Raw genomic sequence first — 23268 nt, forward strand, 5'->3', positions numbered from 1 at the left:
CTTTCATAGCAGCCACATACAAACAGCATGATAATTTTGCTTGTTGTAGAATTCATTATCATCTATGAGCTCTCCTCCTCTCACCTTTTCCCTTTGCTTGTGGACTTCAGTGCACAACACATCAGCTGTCTGTGACCAGGCAAAAAAATCTTTCCAAGACAGACCTTCATATCATAACTGCTACACACAGCCTACATCGTTGTCACCATATTAGTTAACATCATAACATAGCTACTAGAATGCGTAAGTAAACCTGCTACAATCATGCAGTACAGTCAGAAAGCAGTTTAGCAGTTACACCGGCGGGCCCCAGGGGCAATACATTTATAAAACCAAAGGCTTACCTTGACTTGGAAGAGTTCCAGTGTTGGATAGCCATAGCCAGCTAGCTAACATAGCATCCCTCTCTGTTTGAGTAGGCTAAACAAGCTAGCTGCATTCTCTAGCTAAGGGAACGTGGGGGATTTTAAAAATATTTATAAAAATATAAATATTTATCTCTTGCTCTCTCTTGCTTCTCAATTTTTAAAGAAATTAATTTGTTCAAAACTGTTAAATATTGTCTTTCTCTCTCTGTTTGAGTCAACTACTCACCACGTTTGATGCACTGCAGTGTTAGCTAGCTGTAGCCTATGCTTTCAGTACAAGATTCATTCTCTAATCTTTTGATTAGGTGGACAGTGTCAGTTCATGCTGCAAGAGCTCTGATAGGTCTTCCGGAAGTTGTCATAATTACTGTTTAAGTCTATGGAAGGGGGTGAGACCCATGAGCCTCCTAGGTCTTGTTTTGAAGTCGATGTATCAAGAGGAGGATGGAAACCAGCTGTCCTCTGGCTGAACAATGGTGCCACCCAACAGTGTGCTGTTGAGGCTACTGTAGACCTTAATTGCAAAACAGTGAGTTTCAATCAATTATTTGGTGACGTGAATATATTTAGTATAGTTTCATCTAAAAAGGTTAACTTTTGAAACGTTACGCTATTTTGATTATTTTCACTGAGGAGTGTGGTTCTCTCCCTGCTACTCTGAGGAGCCTCCACTGCTCTCTTTGGTATATTGAAAGCTAGGAATGATGTGTAGACAACTAGAATGACATCCCTGACCAGTCGCTGTGGATTGATGTCCAATCTCTGTGGTAATAATCAAGTCAGTGCTAGGATCCACAAGCTGTGGCTGTTTTTATCGCTCTCTTATCCTGTTCAGAGATGGATCATTATAAAAACTAGCGCCGAGTTCACTCCCAGCTCGCGGGCAGACTGGAGAATAGCCCAGCTTACGTTCTGGTGGTGAATGGGAAATGAGGAGGAACGACTGCGACACATTGCAAGCTCTTTTTAAAAGCTGAAGTGTGTGTGTGTTAGTGAATTCTCAGAATCTATGTAAGCTATCAGGAAATGGACAATAGTGTAGGGATGTTGGTGCTCTGAGTGGGTTGTTTTTCAAAACGTTACAAATCGCTTATTTCACTTGATCTCCCCGCATAGGAGGTAATCTAATTCTTGTCATAATTTCCTCAGTCATTCCTTTTAGATGCCAAGCTATGGGTGGTGGTGAGCCAGAATGTGGTGGTGGATGGGGCTGATGACAGTGATCCTCCTGGGCGTGGTGTGGCCAGGCCTGGCGTCTGGAAGGTTAGCCCATGGTTAAGGAATAGGGAGTGTCCGCTGACTGGTGTCTGTGTGGGCACCTTCTCCCTCCCTCCCCGTGGTTGCTTTCTGGCATCTACATCTAGCAATCAGTAGGCCTAATGCAGCGCATCCTGAGTTAAAGATGCAATTTGTATGATCGCATAGCCTTTAATGTAGCAGTCAAAGAATATGATTCTGTGGAGGGGAGGAGGGGATGTGATGTTTAGAACATAATTTGAGGCTATACAGTTGCGTGTGTGTTGCTAAGTCTTTAGCTATTAACATTCATCGACTCTTAGTCTTCCCGCTGTGTACATGGCTATGCATGTTTCCTTACGCTGTATGTAGTGATGGTTGATTGTGTTATAACCTGCCAATGCTCTCACCGTTGCCGTTGATTAACAGGGTTTCCCTGCAGTATCTAGTAGTGATGGGGGGTTGGATGGGGGGGGGGGGAGGGGTCGATAGTTGCATATCAGGATTTTTGTATTTTTTTTTTAGCAATTTATATTGTTTTGACTATCGCAATATGATTTTTGCGCTAATTGGATGTACCTGCACCAAAAATTTTATTTTAACATCATAGCTTGTTCTCTAAAACTAGTTTTCATCATGGCTCTCTCTTGGCCCTCTGCAGCAGGCAGAGCATGCAGCATGTTGAGCAATATGTTTGGAACATTGAATCGCAATAAAATCACAGTATCGAATAGCAATACATATACTTATTCGTGAGAATCGCAGTACATATCGTATCGGCACCTAAGTATCGCGATAATATTGTGTCGTGAGTTCCTTTTTGTTAATTCCCAGCCCTAGTATCTGAGGCTGAGGAGAGAATAGACTGGTGTCACCTTGTGCTGTGTGAGAAGCAGTGAACAGGGAGCGTTTTGTCTGTCCCAGCGTCAGAGCGGGCTTCACACAGAGAGAACATCACTCCGTCATACCTTGTGTTAATAGGAAAGTGTGTGTGCGCACGCATGTTTATTCATGCACAGTAAAGATGAGCATGTTTGAATATTTTCGTAAAGGGAGAAGCCCAGCTAGCGATGGTATCTGACTTCGCAGAGCTCTGTCTAAACTGTGTACAAAACATTAGGAACAGCGATTTCCATGACAGACTGACCAAGTGAATCCAGGTGAAAGCTATGATCACTTCTTGTCACCTGTTCAATCCACTTCAAATCAGTGTAGATGAAGGGGAGGAAACAGGTTAAAGAAGGATTTTTAAGCCTTGACAATTGAGACATGGATTGTGTATGTGTGCCATTCAGTGTGGATGGGCAAGTACAATATTTAAGTGCCTTTGAACGGGGTATGGTAGTAGGTTCCAGGTGTGTCTAGAACTGCAACGCTGCTGTTTTTTTTAATGCTTAACAGTTTCCCGTGTGTATCAAGAATGGTCCACCACCCACTGGACATCCTGCCAATTTAACACAACTGTGGGAAACATTGGAGTCAACATCGGCCAGCATCCCTGTGTAACTCTTTCGACACCTTGTAGAGTCCATGCCCTGACAAATTGAGGCTGTTCTGAGGGCAAAAGGTGGGGTGCAACTCAATATTAAGGTGTTCCTAATGTTTTGTACACTCTGTATGTCAAACAGTGCATGTGAAAGCATCAAACAGAACACCACTCACTTGGCTGCCACGGTCGTTCACACTACTTACTGTAAATCACCTCGTTTCATGAGGTTCCTCTGTGGCACGGATGCACTTGGGCCTGCCAGACAGCTAATTGAAGTCAGTGCTGCTCACAACGCTGAGTTATTCCATGCACCGAGAATCTGCCACACCACAACTCTATAATACACGGCTCTCGACAGTCAATTGTTTTGAGATTATAGGACTGCATGCATGTGACGCGTCTGTGCTACTTGGTATGAGCACAGCTGTGTGTGTGTTTACATTTTTTTTTTTAATAATCTGGATTAAAATGGGTTATAGGTGGTGGGGGTCAATGGCATTGTCACTGACCAAACATTTTTGCGGCCCTCCTGTTGACGGCAGTGACACGGTGTAGCTGATTTAAATTACTTTTTAGTAATTTAGCAGATGCACTTATCCAGAGCAACTTACAGGAGGAATTAATTGCCTTGCTCATGGGCACATCGAGATTTATTTTTCACCTGGTCGGCTCGGAAATGCGAACCAGCGACCGTTTGGTTACTGGCCCCAAAGCTCCTAACAGCTAGGCTACCTGCTGCTTCTACACACAATTCTACATATCATGTCATGTGTCTGAGAATACATCTTTCAGTTTTAAAGGTAATGTACTTAAATTCTACTCATTTTGCCAGTGTTTATGCTATCTGAGTGACTCAAACATAACAAAATCAATATTCCTGAATGCTTAACTTCTGGAATTGTTTTATTTATTTTAACCTTATTTTACCAGGTAAGTTAATTGAGAACACATTCTCATTTACAGCGACCTGGCTGACTAGATTTAATTTTGGTGATTGTGCGTTCTCAAAGATTATATATATTATTTTTAAGATATAGGGCCATTATATTTTCTACATACTTGATATCTGGTTGTAGACGTTTTATATTGAATGTTTTTCCATCCCAAAATGATACAGATAATAAATAAACGTATGCTGCCCTGAAAGTGGCCCGCCCAAGACTTTCCTATGCAGAAAAACCCCTGCTGCCTGTGTGTGTGCTGCATTGCTGACTCTGACCTCCCTCATGCTGCTGTGTGCTGGGCGGAGATGGATTTCATCCAAACAGGATATGAACTTCCACAGATGAGCGTATGTACGTGGCTGGGGGGGCCGGTGTTTCCTGCTAATCCCAATGCTTGTCAGTGTGTCCTTTCTCTGTCATGCGTGCCTTTCTCTATGTAAGCAACTGCACATAGGGTGGGGTTGGAATGGATGATGTGTGTGTGTGTGTGTGTGTGTGTGCGCCTACATTATCAGGTCAAGAAAGTTCTTACAAGGTAGGAAAACAAGAAACATTCTTGAAAAGTCAGGACTTTTTCCATTTCCTGAATTTGTTAAAATACTATTTTAGGTTTTAGGGACTTTGAAATAAAGCACTGCCATCCAGAGTGTAATCTCAGGCTGGTTATAGACATCTGCCACTCTCACAGCTAATCAGTAAATACGCAGGTGGTCATTTCTGAGTGGCACATACTGTAAATGGAGCCTCGGCTAATAGTCTTTAGCGGTCTGCCTTTTTGGGGAAGCTTCCGAGATATTTGTGCCCCGCCTGATACAAAGACCTAGGGAAAACACTGACTATGGCTTAGCTTTGAGGAACGGCGTTTTGATTTCTGTCTCCTCTAAATGGGAATGTCCCACTCGTGTTCGTAGAGCCATGGGGTACAGTAGAGCGCAGGAAAATATGATTGGATCTAATTGAAGATGGTTTGTTACGAGGAGAGGAAAGTTTTGGCAAGGATGAAGCTTTGAAGGGGAAAAGGGGTTAGAAGTTAACACAGAACAGGGAAGCTGGTCTGATGATGCGTAGGAAAACACCCTTACCCTACTCCAAATCATGCTATACTGACACTCGTGATGAATGGTGGACCATACAAACAAACATACAGCTTTTTTACCAGTGAATTTTCAGGATTAATTGGGGAGTAAAAACTACCAATTGGATACCATGAAATTGGGGAGAATCTAAAAAATGTATTTTTTCCCCTAACCCTTAGCCATGGGATTACGTGGGTTAAATCTTCCAAGATGTCACAGATGATGCAATGAAGGACATGTCAGAATGCTGCAATTTAGCAAGTCTTTATTCATTTAAAAAAATCAGATTTGTTGAATTCTCCATGTGATCTATATTAAAAGGCACTTGATTTCATATAACATGCTTTTAAAATTCAATACTGGTGCACAAATTCTACTTAAAATATCAAATGGACGCAAAAGGCACTCATTTCAAGGAACAACCCACTTTTTATTTTAAAAATGTTCAATGTCAATGTGGTGCAATTGTGTAAAGTGGGACGTTTTATCCCAACCCAATATGCTAATGGAGCTTCTGCAATGCTAATATGGTCCATTCTGTACTTGAATTTGAGAGTCCAGTCTTTGACTTGATATTGGCGACATGCCTAGGCTACATGGGAAAAATCACAGTAGGTGTTTTTGTACAGAAACCCCAAATGTGCTGTGTCCACAAACAAATGGTCGACCTTGGCATGTTGTCCCGACTCTGATATACTGTTTTTCATTGACGGGAAAGACAATCTGCCTTAGTTTTCTCACACCGGACAAATAGTTAGCTGGTCTCTTCCGCCCCCCGCCCCCCTGCCCCCTGCTATGCAATATTGAAAGTGTTCTAGAGAGCTGGTGTTAGATTCACCGGAAGAATTCTGTTTTTCCGAAGAGACTCTACACATGCTGCCAGATCCTGGTCTCCTAGAGGACTCCTTGAGTGGACATTTTGTCTCACTCGTTAGATGGAAGCTCTCAGATGATGTGCTGGGTTACACTAAATGCCCTGAGAAACGGGGCTCTCTCAGGGCTCCTAGACAGCCGTGATGGCTCGCACCACAGAGGGCATTCAGTGCCCTGAGAAACAGACAGAAGCCAGGCTATAGGTTTGTCTGAGTGATCTGTCCTCCCCTTTCCGGAACCGCTATTGTTTGTCTCACTCCACAGATGGATGTGCTTGTTAAAGTTGGCAGAAGCCAGACACGGTGAGAGTTGTGATAGAGCTTCATTGTTGTGACTCGTTGTCTTCTGCCATCTGTGAAGATACCGTGGCCTTAGATCGCATTAAGTTAACATATGGAATTGTTTTAAGATGGTCATGAAAGGCGTCATTTGATTTTGAATTTTAGGACTCCTGTATGTCTAAAAAAAGTTATTTGAGGAAACATTGAATTTGGCCTTTACTGCTATAGCTCATAGATACACATCTCTACATGGAAAAACAGACAGCCCACCCCCCACAAAATCACAAGGCATGTGTTTTTGAAGGGTCTGTACTACATCTGAGAGAGAGAGAAATAAGAAAAAAAAAGCATGCTGTGCCATTTGGTCAGACCGGTCCTGGGTTACCTTTAGACGATCCCCGTAAGCTTGTCTGCATCATAGAGCAAAACAACCGACACCTTTGTGCTCGCGAGTCTCCCCTTTCGATATTGGTGGCATTAGTTTGTTGCTCCAACCATTCGGTCTGGACAGTTGCTTTTTCCGAGAAGACCTCTTCAAAATTAGGACATCTGCGACAGAGTTCAGACGACTGCCGGAAAAGCTTGTGGATGTCGAAGAGTAAAACAACCGACACTGCCCTGTTCGTGAGAGTCATCTTTCGATGGTAATGACTTATTAGTTTGTAGCTCAAATGGTTCGGGCTTTAGATACTTTTATTTGTTGGGTGGTATCTCTCCAGGAAGCCGCTGACTCTGCCAGTTTGCTGAAACATCTGGGCATTGCAGTTTTCTCTCTTTCTGTCCAAATATAATCATGTATGGTTAAACTCTATTATTAACCATTGGCACATTTGTCCAGTTGAGCAAACCACACACACACACACACACACACACACACACACACACACACACACACACACACACACACACACACACACACACACACACAGTGGCATGAAGGGCATATTTGTCCGTTAATGTTCACCCAGCCAAACCGTATGGCTACAGATCTGTTGGATTTCTGTCCGTCCATGGATTTGTGCAAAGCTGACGTTTTTTATTGCGGCTATCATCCTCCGACCACGCTGCCAAATCGCTGAAACTGCCATTTTTCTTTCTGTCAGTTACAGCAGTGAAGCCAACTCTCTGCAGCATATCAAAGTATGGAGATTCTCATTTTTCTATCTCTCTCTCTCTCCCTGATTTCTACACATCAGTGTGTGTGTGCGGTATGTCTGAAGACAGATGTCAAGCCAGGTTTACGAAAGGCTCTGAAATTCCATTCCCGGTTCTTTGATTCTCTGCCCTGCCTGTGTGAGATTTATAATCCCCCTGCTGATGTGGAGGGCCCTTGTGTAAATGTGTCAATTCTCTCCCCTGCTCCCCCCCCCCCCAACTGTCTGAGGAATCAGCTGAGGTGTAAATCAATATAGAGGGGGAGGGAGACCGGGGTCAACAACCCCACCAACCCCATTAGTCTGAGACATCCTCCAGCCGGGATCCATCGTCACACTGCATATGGGATTCCACTTATACTAGTCTTTACCACTTGGGGGAACTAGTTACAGCAGACATTTTGAACCATGTTCTGGGCTTGTTTCTCACAATATTGAGAGAAAGTACTCTGACAATTCTTCACTGAAGTAGTTTCTTGTTGCTGCTACGAAGAACACGCCTTTCCCACATAGCAACCACAGTGTTCGTGTACAGCGAAAAGGTTGACCAGCCACCCACAGCCCAAATGGAAGGGATTACTTCCTCATCTTCAAAAAATGACATTGGCTATAATGTCCTGAAATAGCCGTGGACTCCAGCTGGTAGAGGTATGATGGGGAAGGAATGAACTGGCAGCAAGACAAATGGTGACCAAGGTCCTCCAATCATGGACGAGGGTGACTATTCACTGGGTGTGAGGTGGGTGAGTGGAAAGAGAGGAGGGGCAGAAGGAGAGGGAAAAGGCTGAGCGGGATAAGGTGAGTGGGGGGAAAATGGAGCATGACGGAAATCAAAAAGCAAAGGAAGGCAAGAAAAGAGGACGAGGAGAGGTTGACGAAGAGGAGGAGAGGGAGAAGAATAAAGGTCCAAGAGATAAGAAGTAGAGAAAAAGGGAAGAGCTCCTTCATTTCCACACGGACACACTTGCACTCACACATTCCTAAAGGCTTGTTGACAGAGAAGGCCAAACCAAGGCTGCCCAGTGTGTTCTGGGATAGAAGCGAGCCGACTCGGGGCATGTGGATGACAGTGATTGAGAACACATGTGAATCGTCCTTCCAGCTGGGCAAGGTCTATTCAGCAGAACTCCAGACAGCCTCCTGAAGTACAAACGCAAATCGGCTGGTATTGTGCTCAGCTGTAGACCTGAAAAGGTTCTTTTTTTATTTAGCTAGTTCAGCACTGGTCAGCAAAAGTCATTCTGGAAAACGTCATTGATTGAACTCTTTGTCTGGTTTGAGACTGGAAGGGAAAAACCATTCACCATGCATTCCCATTTAAGCTTTCCACAATACTAGTTTAACATTCACGAGGAAAGGACTTTTGGTGTGGATGTGACAGAGCAGCCTGTTTGATACTGAACGGGGAAAAGCCCATCTCAATCGGCAGACATTTTGATTGAGCACACATCAATTGTGGTCGAAATCCTTTTTTTCTTTAAGAAATGCCTAATACTTTGTCTCTCAAAGTCTTAACACTTGTGTAACATTTGTGAGCCGTACTTCAGCAAAGCTATTTTCTTCTCTCACAGGAAGGGTATGAACTTCCTCCCGATGCCAGCTGCGCTGCTGTTTGTGCTACTCTGTGTACTCTGATGAGGAGCGTTAGTGCATTCTAACATCATGGGTCAGTTTCCAAGTCTAGCTGCGGTATATCCCTGACAGGTTCTTTTGCTATGGTCCTAGTTTTTCTTCTGCGCGTCGTTCACTTCCTACAGCTGAACTTTTCCAGAAGCCTCTGAAGAGGTTGTTAAATTAATAATCATTGCGGGAACAACTTACTGTAACCGCATCCACAAGTAGCTTACCACTTGGTGACAAGTGACAACTGCCGTTGAGTCATCCTATTAACAAAACAGTGATTTCTCAAACCACCAAGCCCGTTTCTTTACAATGGAATCTAACCCAACAGACATTTACCCCCCCCCCCCCCCCAGACGTTGCTCTGTTGTGGCTGTCGAATAGGGCGAGGTAAGGTCATAGACTGGACTGTTGGAATATGGCCAGGAACACTTAACGCCACTCCTCCGACCATCAGTCCTCACTGCTCTCTGCAAACCACTCACTGAACCTCTTGATCTAACTGAGAATTGATTTCCTGGGCCCAGTGTTGGGTTTATTTTATTTTCCCAGTACCCCGGCGTTCATAATTCGGTGTTGGCGAAAGCCTGCTGTAAACCTTCCCAGTATCTTTGCTCAGTTATTGGATGTTGAGTTTGAAAACAGCCTTATCACTCTAATGGTAGACCAGCATGTTTTGGAGGACGTTTGGTCCACGGCTCAGTGCCATACACATTGAAGGGTTTGTTGGACTAGACCTTTTGAATAAAGTGCACTTATGTCCTGCCGTCCAATCACAAGTCATAATGGACTACTGTACTCGACCTCACCCCCTTTCTCCTTTTAACTCATACAAATGCACAAGGCATTTTGAAGAGAATATTGTTTCTTTATGGATCATGGGGAGGATTTGTATGGGAGCAAATATTACGCATGCGCTGGTAATGAAGTAACTCCCGGTATACAGAAGTAGATGACGCCAACTTATTGTTACGACGCTAACAGTGCAAACGCTACCTAACAAACTCTAGTTAATTCTCTCTTCTCCGAGATAAGGGAGGCTCAAAGTCCAGAGTCCTGTCTGTCTGTGGCATGAATGGAATCCTCTGTCTGTTGGCTCCGGCCAGCATTCCCTCCCCTGAGAAAACCGTTGGGTTGACTACCCGGCCGGCCCTCGGCTGACATTGGTCCCCTTTCATCTCCTCGGAGGAAGATCATTTCCTCTATGGCTCTTCTATACCCAATTGGAGCCCGGGAAAGGAGAGAATGGGAAGACGATGACATTTGACGGTGATCATTTTTGATAGACTTCATGGTGGTTGTGATGGTTGTACTTGTTGTGATGGGTAGAACTGTGACTGATCACCATCACTTGCCGAACTGAACAGTTCTCTCTTCTCCTTAGACGCTGTGAGAAAATCCCTGTTGCTTGAACATGAAAACAATCTAATCAAAAAGGGAATCTTGAAAAGAATGACTTCCCCTCCAGCTGATAAGACGGAGCCTTTCATAGCTCTTCTGCTCCCCGTCACAATAATCTGCTCTCATTACTGTCAGTCTGCATGGGATCTTTATCTCCAGCGTCTTTCTCAGCCTTTGGAAGCAGCATACTTCAGGAAACAGTCTCCACACAGTACAGTGATGACAAACAACCTCAGACAAATCTCAAAGAACCGTCACACCCCGGGTTCTTACGGCTGAGGAAGGCCCAGTGCTTCCCTGACTGTAAGTGTGTAGTTGGCAGAGAGTTTGAGTGTCGCCCTGAAATTCAACGGGGCATACTGTGTGGCGGGGTCCTCTGGGAAGGGTCAACTTTAGAGATCCTCTCTGTGTGTGTGTGTGTGTGTGGGCCTTGGTTAGACCTGGTTCTTACCGCAGTGTGTGCACATGCATACCTCAAACTATTCACACACACACACACACCAACACATTCACTCTCACTCACAACACACTTTCTCCCACTCTCTCGCTCTCTCTCAAGCACACACACTTTGTTGCTATGCAAATGCCCATGGGTCTTAACAGAAGTGGTGGACTGGAGCCTATAAATGAAAGGATGGGACAATTAGTCCGTTTTAAAGAGCAGTAGGTGATTTTTCAAACAGCCATCATTTACAGAAGTAAAACACTCCTTTCTCTTCATGAAACTTCAATAATGTATCTCATTTTGGCCTTGGGCTTCATTTTTTTATCAGCCTTCTAACATTGAAGATTTAGTTATAATGGATCGAAATATGCATTGGAGGACCCTGTGTATTTACATTTGATTATACTGACGTATGATTCAAGTATAGGTTTCTGTGTCTTTAATGAATGCACATGCTTTATGCCTGTAGTTTAAAAAAAGAATAATAATATTGGATTCTCAAATGATTGCATTGCTAGTAGACCTTATTCCTGGTGCTTTGCTGAGTTTAGATGGCACAAGTCATCCATTGAAATAGCCGGAGGCTTACTGTTTCAAGAGGGCACATACGCTACCTACCTTCCTAAATGATAATATCCGGGAATCACCATCACTCAAGAATGAGTTATTGGTGGTAGAAGTGGGTTGTCTTCACCGTAGTCTTTGCTCATTTATGACGGCCTTGAACAGCATGTCTCTAACGGTTTTGGAGGGAAGCCAAAGGCATCATGGTCTGTACATAGCGGGTCATTACGGCTTCCGTTCAGCTTCTATTATGCCCCGTAATTGATTTTGCTGGTGTGTACCAGCTACGTAAAGGGATTGCGAGCTTGGTGATGAAAACCGCTACGACATGATTCAATTAAACCTGCTTTAGTTACTATATGACAAGGTTGTAATTCAATCAAAGGTCCCTGCTCTATGTCCCACAGCTCTTGTATAAGGCACTTATCATGTCTTCCCACCCCCTCCCGTGTCTCTAGACGGTGGACATCCACAAGGAGAAGGTGGCCAGGCGAGAGATCGGGATCCTCACCACCAACAAGCGCCACGACATGATTCAATTAAACCTGCTTTAGTTACTATATGACAAGGTTGTAATTCAATCAAAGGTCCCTGCTCTATGTCCCACAGCTCTTGTATAAGGCACTTATCATGTCTTCCCACCCCCCTCCCCACCCCCTCCCGTGTCTCTAGACGGTGGACATCCACAAGGAGAAGGTGGCCAGGCGAGAGATCGGGATCCTCACCACCAACAAGAACACGTCGAGGACCCACAAGATCATCGCCCCTGCCAACATGGAGCGGCCGGTCCGATACATCAGGAAGCCCATCGACTACAACGTGCTGGACGATGTGGGCCACGGGGTCAAGGTGAGCTTCGTGTCTCCTGTCGTTCTCTCTTTATCCCTCGTCTACATTTTGGGGTCCTTTCCTCATTTCTTATTTGTGTCAAGTATTCCAATGGTTCTCCATCTGTTCTTCTCTCTCTCCTTTAACACGCTCTGGATTCGTCACCTTATTTCTATACACCTCTTTAACATTTTTCTGTCACTCTCCTTCCATGTGTGTTTTATTTTCTTCTCTCCACTCTCTCTCTCTCTCTCTCTCTGTTTGTCTAGTTCCCTTCCCCCTTTACTCCATATCCTTGTCTTTCTCCCTCTTCCTCCTTCTCGCTCTCTTTGTCTTTCTCACCGTCTCATTGTCATCCATAGAATACACATAGCTGACCATGCAGGAATATTCTCTGTTGGACCCAGGGCGAGGGGGTTGGAATCAACTAAGGATTGATAGAATTGATAGCTTTCTAAAAAAAACTGAGCTACTCTTAGAGAGCTCTGTGAAAAGGGTGAGTAAATGGGTCGTTCCATCATACCTTTTTGAGTAGTGTAACTTGGTGTAGGGTGTCCAGCCACTCTGGCCAGAGTGCACTTTGATGATGAAATTGGCACTTCCTTTTGTTATAAAATACATTTTACCAAGACAAATATGCTTCTTCATGTTCCGAGTCATTCGGTAGGTTCTTTCTCTAGCATATCATTAACATGATATCTGAAAAGTCAGACTTCGTAACCTAATACATCCGATAATTAGCACTGAGCACTGCTGACTGAGCTGTGCAGGTTCCTCACAACCGCTTATGAGGATTTTAAATTTCGTGGTCGTTCCACGTGTTTTCCGCAGGTCATTAAAAGTAAAATTAGGACACGAGCTGAATTAAATGTAAAAGGATTTGAAAATAAAAAGATTATGCAGTATACGCTCAGTGCTCTGTTGTGAGACGCTTGTTTTTGTTAGAAGTCTTCTATGTTCTAAAATATGAAAATACTACGTCATGTCTCAATCAATATCCATTTTTACCTCCATTGTTTTATCTTCTGCGGATTCGAGGAGAAATATGATGAGTTCAACAAAGTGAGCCTGTCAGGTAGCCAGTAGCCTTTATTCTTGCACAGAAACCTGCCGAGCTGAAAAAACAATTATCTGGCCTCCATTGATTTAGTCACCCTAACTCTGGCCATCATACAAGGCTAAAAACTCCAATAACTTTTGAACAGATTATGATTGAGACGTTTAATTCTCTAATAGGATTATCTACACAATTAACATTTTATTTTACCCATCAAAATATGCATTTTTGATTGGAGATACTACTTTATTTCACCTCATTTTAACATTCTGTCAAAGGGTATATGTAAAAAAAAAATACCAAAAAAAAATATATATATATATATACTGTAATCTTCAGAAATTACTTTGTCAAAGCAACAAAGTAACTAGTGTTTTACAATGATGGTGAAAACTTGTGGTTGTGATCAGAAATTAAGTGGGTTAAAATCTTCCGAGAAGTCACAGAGGATGCACAGAGGGACATGCCAAAATTCTAAATTTTGACAAGTCTTTATTCATATCAAATTTGATTTGTCACATACACATGGTTAGCAGATGTTAATGTGAGTGTAGCGAAATGCTTGTGCTTCTAGTTCCGACCATGCAGTAATATCTAACAAGAAATCTAACAATTTGTTGTTTGTTAGAGATAAAACATCTGATTTATTGAATTTTCCATGTCGTCTATATTAAAGGCACTACATTTAATTTACCAGGCTTTTAAAATTCAATATTTGTGCACAATTTCTAGTTCGCAAAAGCCACCCATTTCATGGAACAACCCAGAGATTAATTTGAGACTTTTTAAAAGCACTTACTTCTGAACCGCCCTCGTGATCGGTTTCTCCTATTTCTCTCTGATATTGAGCTAGGAGAGTAACAATTTAATGAAGCCATGGTAACACTGAAATATTGTTTTCCTTTTAAGTTTCTTTGAAAGCATTCCCTCAAGACTTGCGTTCTTTAAATGCAGCCCATACTTTGTTGCTGGCAAACAAATTATCGAGTAGTAGAGGCCCTAGGGTTAATGTTAAAGGTCATATAGGGCGTTATGACAGCGGCTTCAGAGCCCCGAAGACCGGGGCCATTTTGACCTCAATCTCTCCTCCGATTGTAACCCCCCCCATAAATCAATCAATCGCTGCTGTCGGGCAGATTGGATTAAGTGGCCACCGTTGTCGACCAGTAGAAGGGATGGTCAATGATAAGGCAGGATAAAAGCCATCATGTCACTCTCAATTTACAAGCCCACAAATCACATAGGACTTGTATGTCACAACAGAGTGGTGTGTGTGTGTGGGCTGATGTAAACTGAAAAGGCTTGTTAACCACCATGGTGCTCTGTCATGTCATAATGTCCACACATAGGTGACAAATCATGGTTGGTCTAAATGACTGTAAGCTGTTATAACATTATCAAGATACCTGTCATATTACATTGTGACAACAGAAAGATGATTGAAAACGGAATAAAGAGTAATGTACATGTACCGTAAGCTTTGATTTAACGATGGAACATCATGTTTCGACTTTAGTCCATCCGTTTGAAGTCTGCTGATATTTAGAATGCCCCTTAGTCAATAAGTGCAGTGTGAAGGTTTATGGGGCCTTAGAATGATTGGTTTATTCCACCATTAAAGGTTCTCACTCCCTCTCTTTCACATTATGGAGCCCATTACCATTATATGCATCCTTCCAAGAATCATTTGCTGTTTCCATTTGGAGGACCTAACACCCACTTGTCCCACTGGGTGTAATCCACACTGATTCATTGTGCAGTACACGTCTGGTGGTTGTGAATGGGGGATTAGGCTAGAGGCTGTTAAGAGTGGGAGGGACTACGCACGCACAGAACCTCACTCACTCACTCACTCACTCACTCACTCACTCACTCACTCACTCACTCACTCACTCACTACATAAGGCCCTCTCCTCTCACAGCCCAGAGAGGAAGTCAATATTTAACATCAATACTCTGCATTAATTGATATTCTGCCTACAATAACAGAAGGGGGGTAGCAGAAAGCTGTTAGGGCCCTATAGAATCACTATGCTTTACTTACGGACCATAATCAATGCTGCCAAGATGGCAGTTTGAATCATGTCTAATCTCCCAGCCAACTGTAAAACTGGCCACATGAGTCTGTGTTTAGATACCACACATTCATTTAAATCATGTGTATTTGTATGACTAAATGTGTTAATAAAAGCTTTTAGTAAGTAAACATTAACAAAAGGCATAAGCTTGTATTATTAAAGGTCCAATGTAGCTGTTTTTATCTCAAAATCAAATCATTTCTGGGCAAGAATGAAGTACCTTACGGTTATTGTTTTACATTACAATAGCCAAAGAGAAACTAAAGTAGCTTCTTAGCAAGTTTCTCAAGAATGCATTTTGCTAGGACTGTCTAGGAGTAGTTTAGAAAATGACCTGTTATTGGCAGAGTGGTTAGGAACTATATTTTCAAACAACACATGCTTCCCACAGTTGTCAAGTTGGCTGGATGTCCTTTGGGTGGTGGACAATTCTTGATACACATGAGAAACTGTTGAGCGTGAAAACTCCAGCAGTGTTGCAGTTTTTGACACAAACCATTGCCCCTGGCACCTACTACCATACCCTGTTCAAAGGCACTTATATTTTTTGTCTTGCCCATTCACCCTCTGAATGACACAGTGCATTTGGGAAGTATTCAGACCCCCTGACTTTTTTCACATTTTATTACGTTACAGCCTTATTCTAAAATGGATTGAATAAAACATTGACAGGGCCAATCTACACACCATACCCCATAATGACAAAGTGAAAACAGGTTTTCATACATATTAAAAACAGAGGGAGGTGACCAAGAACCCGATGGTCACTCTGACAGAGCTCCAGAGTTCATCTGTGGAGATGGTTGTCCATCTAGAAGGTTCTCCCATCTCTGCAGCACTCCATCAATCAGGCCTTTATGGTAGTGTGGCCAGATGGAAGCCACTCAGTTAAAGGCACATGACAGCCCGCTTGGAGTTTGCCAAAAGGCACCTAAAGGACTCTCAGACCATGGGAAACAATATTCTCTTGTCGTATGAAACCAAGATTTAACTATTTGACCTGAATGCCAAGTGTCATGTTTGGAGAAAACCTTGGACCATCACTACGGTGAAGCATGGTGGTGGCAGCATCATGTTGTGGGGATGTTTTTCAGAGGCAGAGACCGGGAGACTAGTCGGGATCAAGGGAAAGATTAACAGAGCAAAGTACAGAGATCCATGAAAACCTACTCAAGAGTGCTCAGGACCTCAGACTGGGGCAAAGGTTCACCTTCCAACAGGACAATGACCCTAAGCACACAGCCAAGACAACGCAGGAGTGGCTTCGGGACAAGTCTCAATGTCGTTGAGTGGCCCAGCCAGAGCCCAGACTTGAACACGATCTAACATCTCTGGAGAGACCTGAAAATAGCTGTGCAGCGATGCTCCCCACCCAACCTGACAGAGCTTGAGAATGTCATACCCAAGAAGATTCGAGGTGGTAATTGCTACCAAAGGTTTTTCAACGAAGTAATGAGTAAAGAGTCTGAATACATATGTAAATGTGATTATGGAAAAGGTTGAGGTCTGAAAACTTTCCGAATGCCCTGTATACACAATCCATGTCGCAATTGTCTCGGCTTAAAAAATCCTTCTTTAACCTGTCTCCTCTCCTTCATCTACACTGATTTGAAGTGGTATTAACAAGTGACATCAATAAGGGATCATAGCTTTCACCTGAATTCACCTTGTCAGTCTATGTCATGGAACGCAGGTGTTTTTAAAGTTTTGTGTACTTAGTATATGTGACAATACGTAATGTGTATATATAGTACCGGTCAAAAGTTTGGACACACTTACTAATTCATGGGTTTTTCTTTATTTTCTACATTGTAGAATAATAGTAAAGACATCAAAACTATGAAATAACCCATGGAATCATGTAGTAACCAAAAGTGTTCCCACATATGCTGAGCACTTGTTGGCTGCTTTTCCATCACTCTGCGGACCAACTCCTCCCAAACCATCTTAGTTGGGTTGAGGTTGGGTGATTGTCATTGAGGCCATGTCCTCTGATGCAGCACTCCATTACTCTCTTCGGTCAAATAGCCCATACACAGCCTGGAGGTTTGTTTTGGGTCATTGTCCTGTTGAAAAGCAAATGATAGCCCCACTAAGCGCAAACCAGATGGGGTGGTGTATCGCTGCAGAATGCTGTGGTAGCCATGCTGCTTAAGTGTGCCTTGAATTCAAAATAAATCACAAACGGTGTCACCAGCAAAGCACCATCACACCTCCATGCTCCAAAGTGGGAACCACACATGGAGATCATCCGTTCACCTACTCTGCGTTTCACAAAGACACAGCGTCTGGAACCAAAAATCTCAAATTTGGACTCATCAGACCAAAGGACAGATTTCCACCGGTCTAATGTCCATTGCTCGTGTTTTTTGGCCCAAGCAAGTCTTCTTCTTATTGGTGGTTTCTTTGCAGCAATTCGACTATGAAGGTACTGACTTCTTTTATGTGGACAACTATAAATACCCAGGTTTCTGGCTAGACTGTAAACTCTCCTTCCAGACTCATATTAAGTATCTCCAATCCAAAATTGAATCTAGTATCAGCTTCCCATTTCACAACAAAGCCTCCTTCACTCATGCTGCCAAACATGTCCCCATAAAACTGACTCTCCTACTGATCTTTGACTTCGGCGATGTCATTTACAAAATAGCCTCAAACTCTACTCAGCAAATTGGATGAAGTCTATCACAGTGCCATCCACTTTGTCACCAAAGCCTCATATACTACCTACCATTGCGACCTGTATGCTCTCGTTGGCTGGTCCTCGCTTCATATTTATCGCCAAACCCACTGGCTCCAGGTCATCTACAAGTCTTTGCTAGGTAAAGCTCCACCTTATCTCAGCTCACTGGTCACCATAGCAACACCCACACGTAGCACGCACTCCAGCAGCTATATTTCACCGGTCATCCCCAAAGCCAACACTTCCTTTGGCCGCCTTTCGTTCCAGTTCTCTGCTCCCAATTACTGGAACGAATTGCAAAAATCACTGAAGTTAGAGACATACATCCCTCACTAAGTTCAAACATCGGCTGTCAGAGCATCTTACCGATCGCTGCAGCTGTACATAGCCCAGCTGTAAATAACCCATCCAACCAACTACCTACCGTATCCCCATATTTTTTCTGCTCTTTTACACACCAGTATTTCTACTTGCACATCCTCATCTGCACATCTATCACTCCAGTGTCAATTGCTGAATTGTAATTACTTCGCTACTATGGCCTATTTATTGCCTTACCTCCGTACTCAATTTGCACACACTGTATACATATTTCTATTGTGTTATTGACTATGTTTGCTTATCCCATGTGTAACTCTGTTTTTGTCGCACTGCTTTTTAAAATCTTAGCCAGGTCGCAGTTTTAAATGAGAACTTGTTCTCAACTGGCCTACCTGCTTAAATAAAGGTGGAAAAAACAAACATTTCACGCAGTCTCCTCTTAAAAGTTGATGTTGATGTGTCTGTTAGTTGAACTCTGTGAAGCAGAGGTAACGCTGGGTCTTCCTTTCCTGTGGGGGTCCTCATGAGAGCCAATTTTATTGGTGGTTTTTGTGACTGCACTTAAAGAAACTTTCAAAGTTCTTGAAATTTTCCGGATTGACTGACTTTCATGTCGTAAATTAATGATGGACTGCCGTTTGTCTTTGCTTATTTGAGCTGTTCTTGCCATAATATGGACTTAGCCCTATTTGGTAAAAGACAGTCTTCTGTATACCACCCCTACCCTGTCACAACACAACTGATTGGCTCAATCGCATTAACAACGGATGAAAATCCACAAATGAACTTTCAACAAGGCACACCTGTTAATTGAAATGCAATTCAGGTGACCTATGAGTTGGACCGCAGAGTAAAGGAAAAGCAGCCAACAAGTGCTCAGCATATGTGGGAACTCCTTCAAGACTGTTGGAAAAGCATTCTTCATGAAGCTGGTTGAGAGAATGCCAAGAGTGTGCAAATCTGTCTTCAAGGCAAAGGGTGGCTACTTTGATGAATCTCAAATGTAAAATATATTTGGATTTGTTTAACTCTTTTTTTATTTATTTATATATTTATTTTTATTTTTTTTGGTTACTACATGATTCCATAAGTGTTATTTCATAGTTTTGATGTCGTCACTATTGTTCTACAATGTAGAAAGTAGTACAAATATAGAAAAACCTTTGAAAAAAACATCTTATTGGTCTATTAACTACACTGAACAAAAATAAATGTGACATGTAAAGTGTTGGTCCCATTTTTCATGAGCAGAAATTAAAGATCCCCAACATTTTTCTTACGAACAAAAAGCTTATAGCTCTAAAATATTGTGTGCAAATTGGTTTACAATCCTGGTGGTGAACATTTCTCCTTTGCCAAGATAATCCATTAACCTGACAGGTGTGTCATATCAAGAAGCACATTTAACAGCATGATCATTACACAGGTACACCTTGTGCCACACTAAAATGTGCAGTTTTGTCACACAACACAATTCCACAGATGTCTCACATTTTTAGGGAGCATACAATTGGCATGCTGACTGCAGGAATGTCCACCAGAGCTGTTTCCAGAGTATTGAATGTTTTCTTTACCACTTCAGTGGGCAAATGCTCACCTTTGATGGCCACTGGTACGTTGGAGAAGTGTGCTCTTCATGGATGAATTGCGGTTTCAACTGTACCAGGCAGATGGCAGACAGTGTGTATGGTGTCGTGTTGGTGAGCAGTTTGCTGATGTCAACATTGTAAACAGAGTGCCCTATGGTGGCGGTGGGGTTACGGTATGCACAGGCATAAACTACAAATAATGAACACAATTGCATTTTATCGATGGCAATTTGAATGCGCAGAGATACATTGACGAGATCCTGGGGCCCATTGTCGTGCCATTCATCAACCACCATCACCTCATGTTTCAGCATGATAATGCACGGCCCCATGACGCAAGGGTCTGTTACATAATTCCTGGAAGCTGAAAATGTCCCAGTTTCTCCATGTCCTGCATACTCACCAGACATGTCACCCATTGAACCTGTTTAGATTGTTCCGGAACGACGTATACGACAGCTTGCTCAACAGCCTGATCAACCGTATGTGAAGGAGATGTGTCGCGCTGCATGAGGCAAATAGTGGTCAAACCAGATACTGACTGGTTTTCTGATCCACGGCCCTACCTTTTTAAGAATGTTTTTATTTTTTACAAGGTATCTGTGACCAGCAGATGCTTCTCTGTATTCCCAGTCATGTGAAATCCATAGATCAGGGCCTAATGAATTAATTTCAATTGACAAATTTCCTTATATGAACTATAACTCAGTAAAATCTTTGAAATTGTTGCATGTTGCGTTTAAAAAACATATTTTCAGTGTAATTTACTGCATGGTGATGTCACCATTGAAGGCCAAAACTCCCTCCCACCAAACAGGCAGACATTTCAGGCGGTCTTTTCCAGCAGCTCTTACACTAAAACGCAATAATCATAGTTTTCACAATTTCACAGTATTATTCCAAACTCGTACTGTGGAAATATCTATAAAACACCGGAAAATCACGGTTTTGACTGAAACCGTGCAAATCACTGTCCCCCTCCCCACACACACGATTGGTACCAAAGTCATGTACAGTATGTTTCAGTATCCCTGTTGGAGAGAAGAGAGACTAGTAAAAGAGAGGATTGAATGGAAGGTTCAATATCTTAATGTTATTCACTGAACTCTATGACATTCTATTGACCATCTAAGCTGCTGACTCATACAGAGGATCACCACGTTCTCTCCTAAAGCGTATGGCCGCTGTCGTCTTTTTCACAACACACAACACACGACTTTCCCAGTCAGCTGCCGCTTAATCTAGTCAGCGCATTCAGGAATGCAGGGGAGATGTCAGATGTTGCTTTAGACTTCGTTTCCTCAACGAATGTGTTCTTTTTCGTCCTTGGTAAGTCGTATTAGATACAAGGGGAACAAAATATAGCCTCCTTAACTCTGCTGCCAGTGAGGGTGTACTTCTAAAAACGTTTACCACCGTTACGAAACCGTTACTAAACCGTTTCGAGCCACTGTTTGGGGGGGGGCATTTTGAGTTCTTGAAGATGGCATGTTTATAATATAATAAGTGTCATCAACATGTCTTGATGGTGACTTCCGTAGTGCTATCTGATGACTCAAACTTTTTCCTCCTAGGGCCCTTAGCTCAGCACCTCTTCTCATCCCTGTGTAAGCAGTATCGGCATACAGCCTGCCCTATTACACTTTAATCACATCGTTCACGTCATAGCCCAGGTCTAGTACTGTGTTAGTGCATTTATGAATATGGATCTGTCACTCAATCAAATGTATCAATCACATGTATTTTATGAAGCCTTTATGACATCAGCAGTTGTCACAGTGCTTTACAGAAACGGAGCCTAAAACCACAAAGAGCAAGTAATGCAGATGCAGAAGCGCAGTGGCTAGGCAACACTCCCCAGATGTAACCAGACAAATCGCTTCAATCTGTCAGTATGATCATTATTCAGGCAATCCAGGTTATAATGACTGGATCTGTGCAGTGATTTGGCTGACATCCTATGTACAGTACCAGTCAAAAGCTTGGACACACCTATTCATTCAAGGATTTTTCTTTATTTTGACTATTTTCTAAATTGTAGAATAATAGTGAAGACATCAAAACTATGAAATGACACACATGGAATCATGTATTAACCAAAAAAGTCTTCAACAAATCTAAATATTTTTATGTTTCAGATTCTTCAAAGTAGCCTCCCTTTGCCTTGATGACAGCTTTGCACGCTCTTGGCATTCTCTCAACCAGCTTCTTGTGGTAGTCACCTGGAATGCATTTCATTTAACAGGTGTGTCTTTTTAAATGTTCATATGGGAGGCCTCCCGGGTGGCGCAGTGGTTAAGGGCACTGTACTGCAGCGCCAGCTGTGCCACCAGAGACTCTGGGTTCGCGCCCAGGCTCTGTTGTAACTGGCCGTGATCGGGAGGTCCGTGGAGCGACACACAATTGGCCTCGTGTCATCCAGGTTAGGGAGGGTTTGGCCGGTAGGGATATACTTGTCTTATTGCGCACTAGTGACTCCTGTGGCAGGTTGAGTTGTGTATCGGAGGACGCATGACTTTCAACCTTCGTCTCTCCCGAGCCCGTACGGGGGTTGTAGCGATGAGACAAGATAGTAGCTACTAAAACAATTGGATACCACGAAATTGGGGAGAAAAGGGGAGAAAAGTAAAATAAAAAAAGTTAATATGTGGAATTGCTTTCCTTCAGCCAATCAGTTGTGTTGTGACAAGGTAGAGGTGGTATACAGAAGATAGCCCTAAATGTCCATATTATGGCAAAAACAGCTCAAATAAATCAAATCATTACTTTAAGTCATTACTGAACATTTCAAGTACTTTATCTTTATCTTCAAGTGCAGTCGCAAAAACCATCAAGCGCTATGATGAAACTGGCTCTCAACTCACCTCTGCTGCAGAGCATAAATTGGCTCAGACCCATTAAGAAGGAAATAAATTCCAGAAATTAACTTTTAACAAGGCACACCTGTTAATTGAAATGCATTCCAGGTGACTACCTCATGAAGCTGGTTGAGAGAATGCCAAGAGTGTGCAAAGCTGTCAAGGCAAAGGGTGGCTACTTTGAAGAATCTCAAATATAACATATGTTTTGATTTGTTTAACATTTTGTTGGTTACTACATGATTCCATATGTTTTTTTAATCGTTTTGATGTCTAAACTATTATTCTACAATGTAGAAAATAGTACAAATAAAGAGAAACCCTTGAAAAAGTAGGTGTGTCCAAACGTTTGACCGGTACTGTATGAGTGGTCTGGTTCAGTCATCCAGGAGGATGCATCTAC

At 42.7% G+C, this 23268-nt stretch overlaps 1 pseudogene; it reads left to right on the top strand.

The window, feature by feature from the left end:
* The window catches only part of LOC135517382 (abl interactor 1-like), a 70166-nt pseudogene that overhangs the window by 19477 nt on the left and 27421 nt on the right, over positions 1–23268 (top strand).

Source organism: Oncorhynchus masou, chromosome 28 (genome assembly GCF_036934945.1).
Source record: "Oncorhynchus masou masou isolate Uvic2021 chromosome 28, UVic_Omas_1.1, whole genome shotgun sequence".
Lineage (NCBI taxonomy): Eukaryota > Metazoa > Chordata > Actinopteri > Salmoniformes > Salmonidae > Oncorhynchus > Oncorhynchus masou.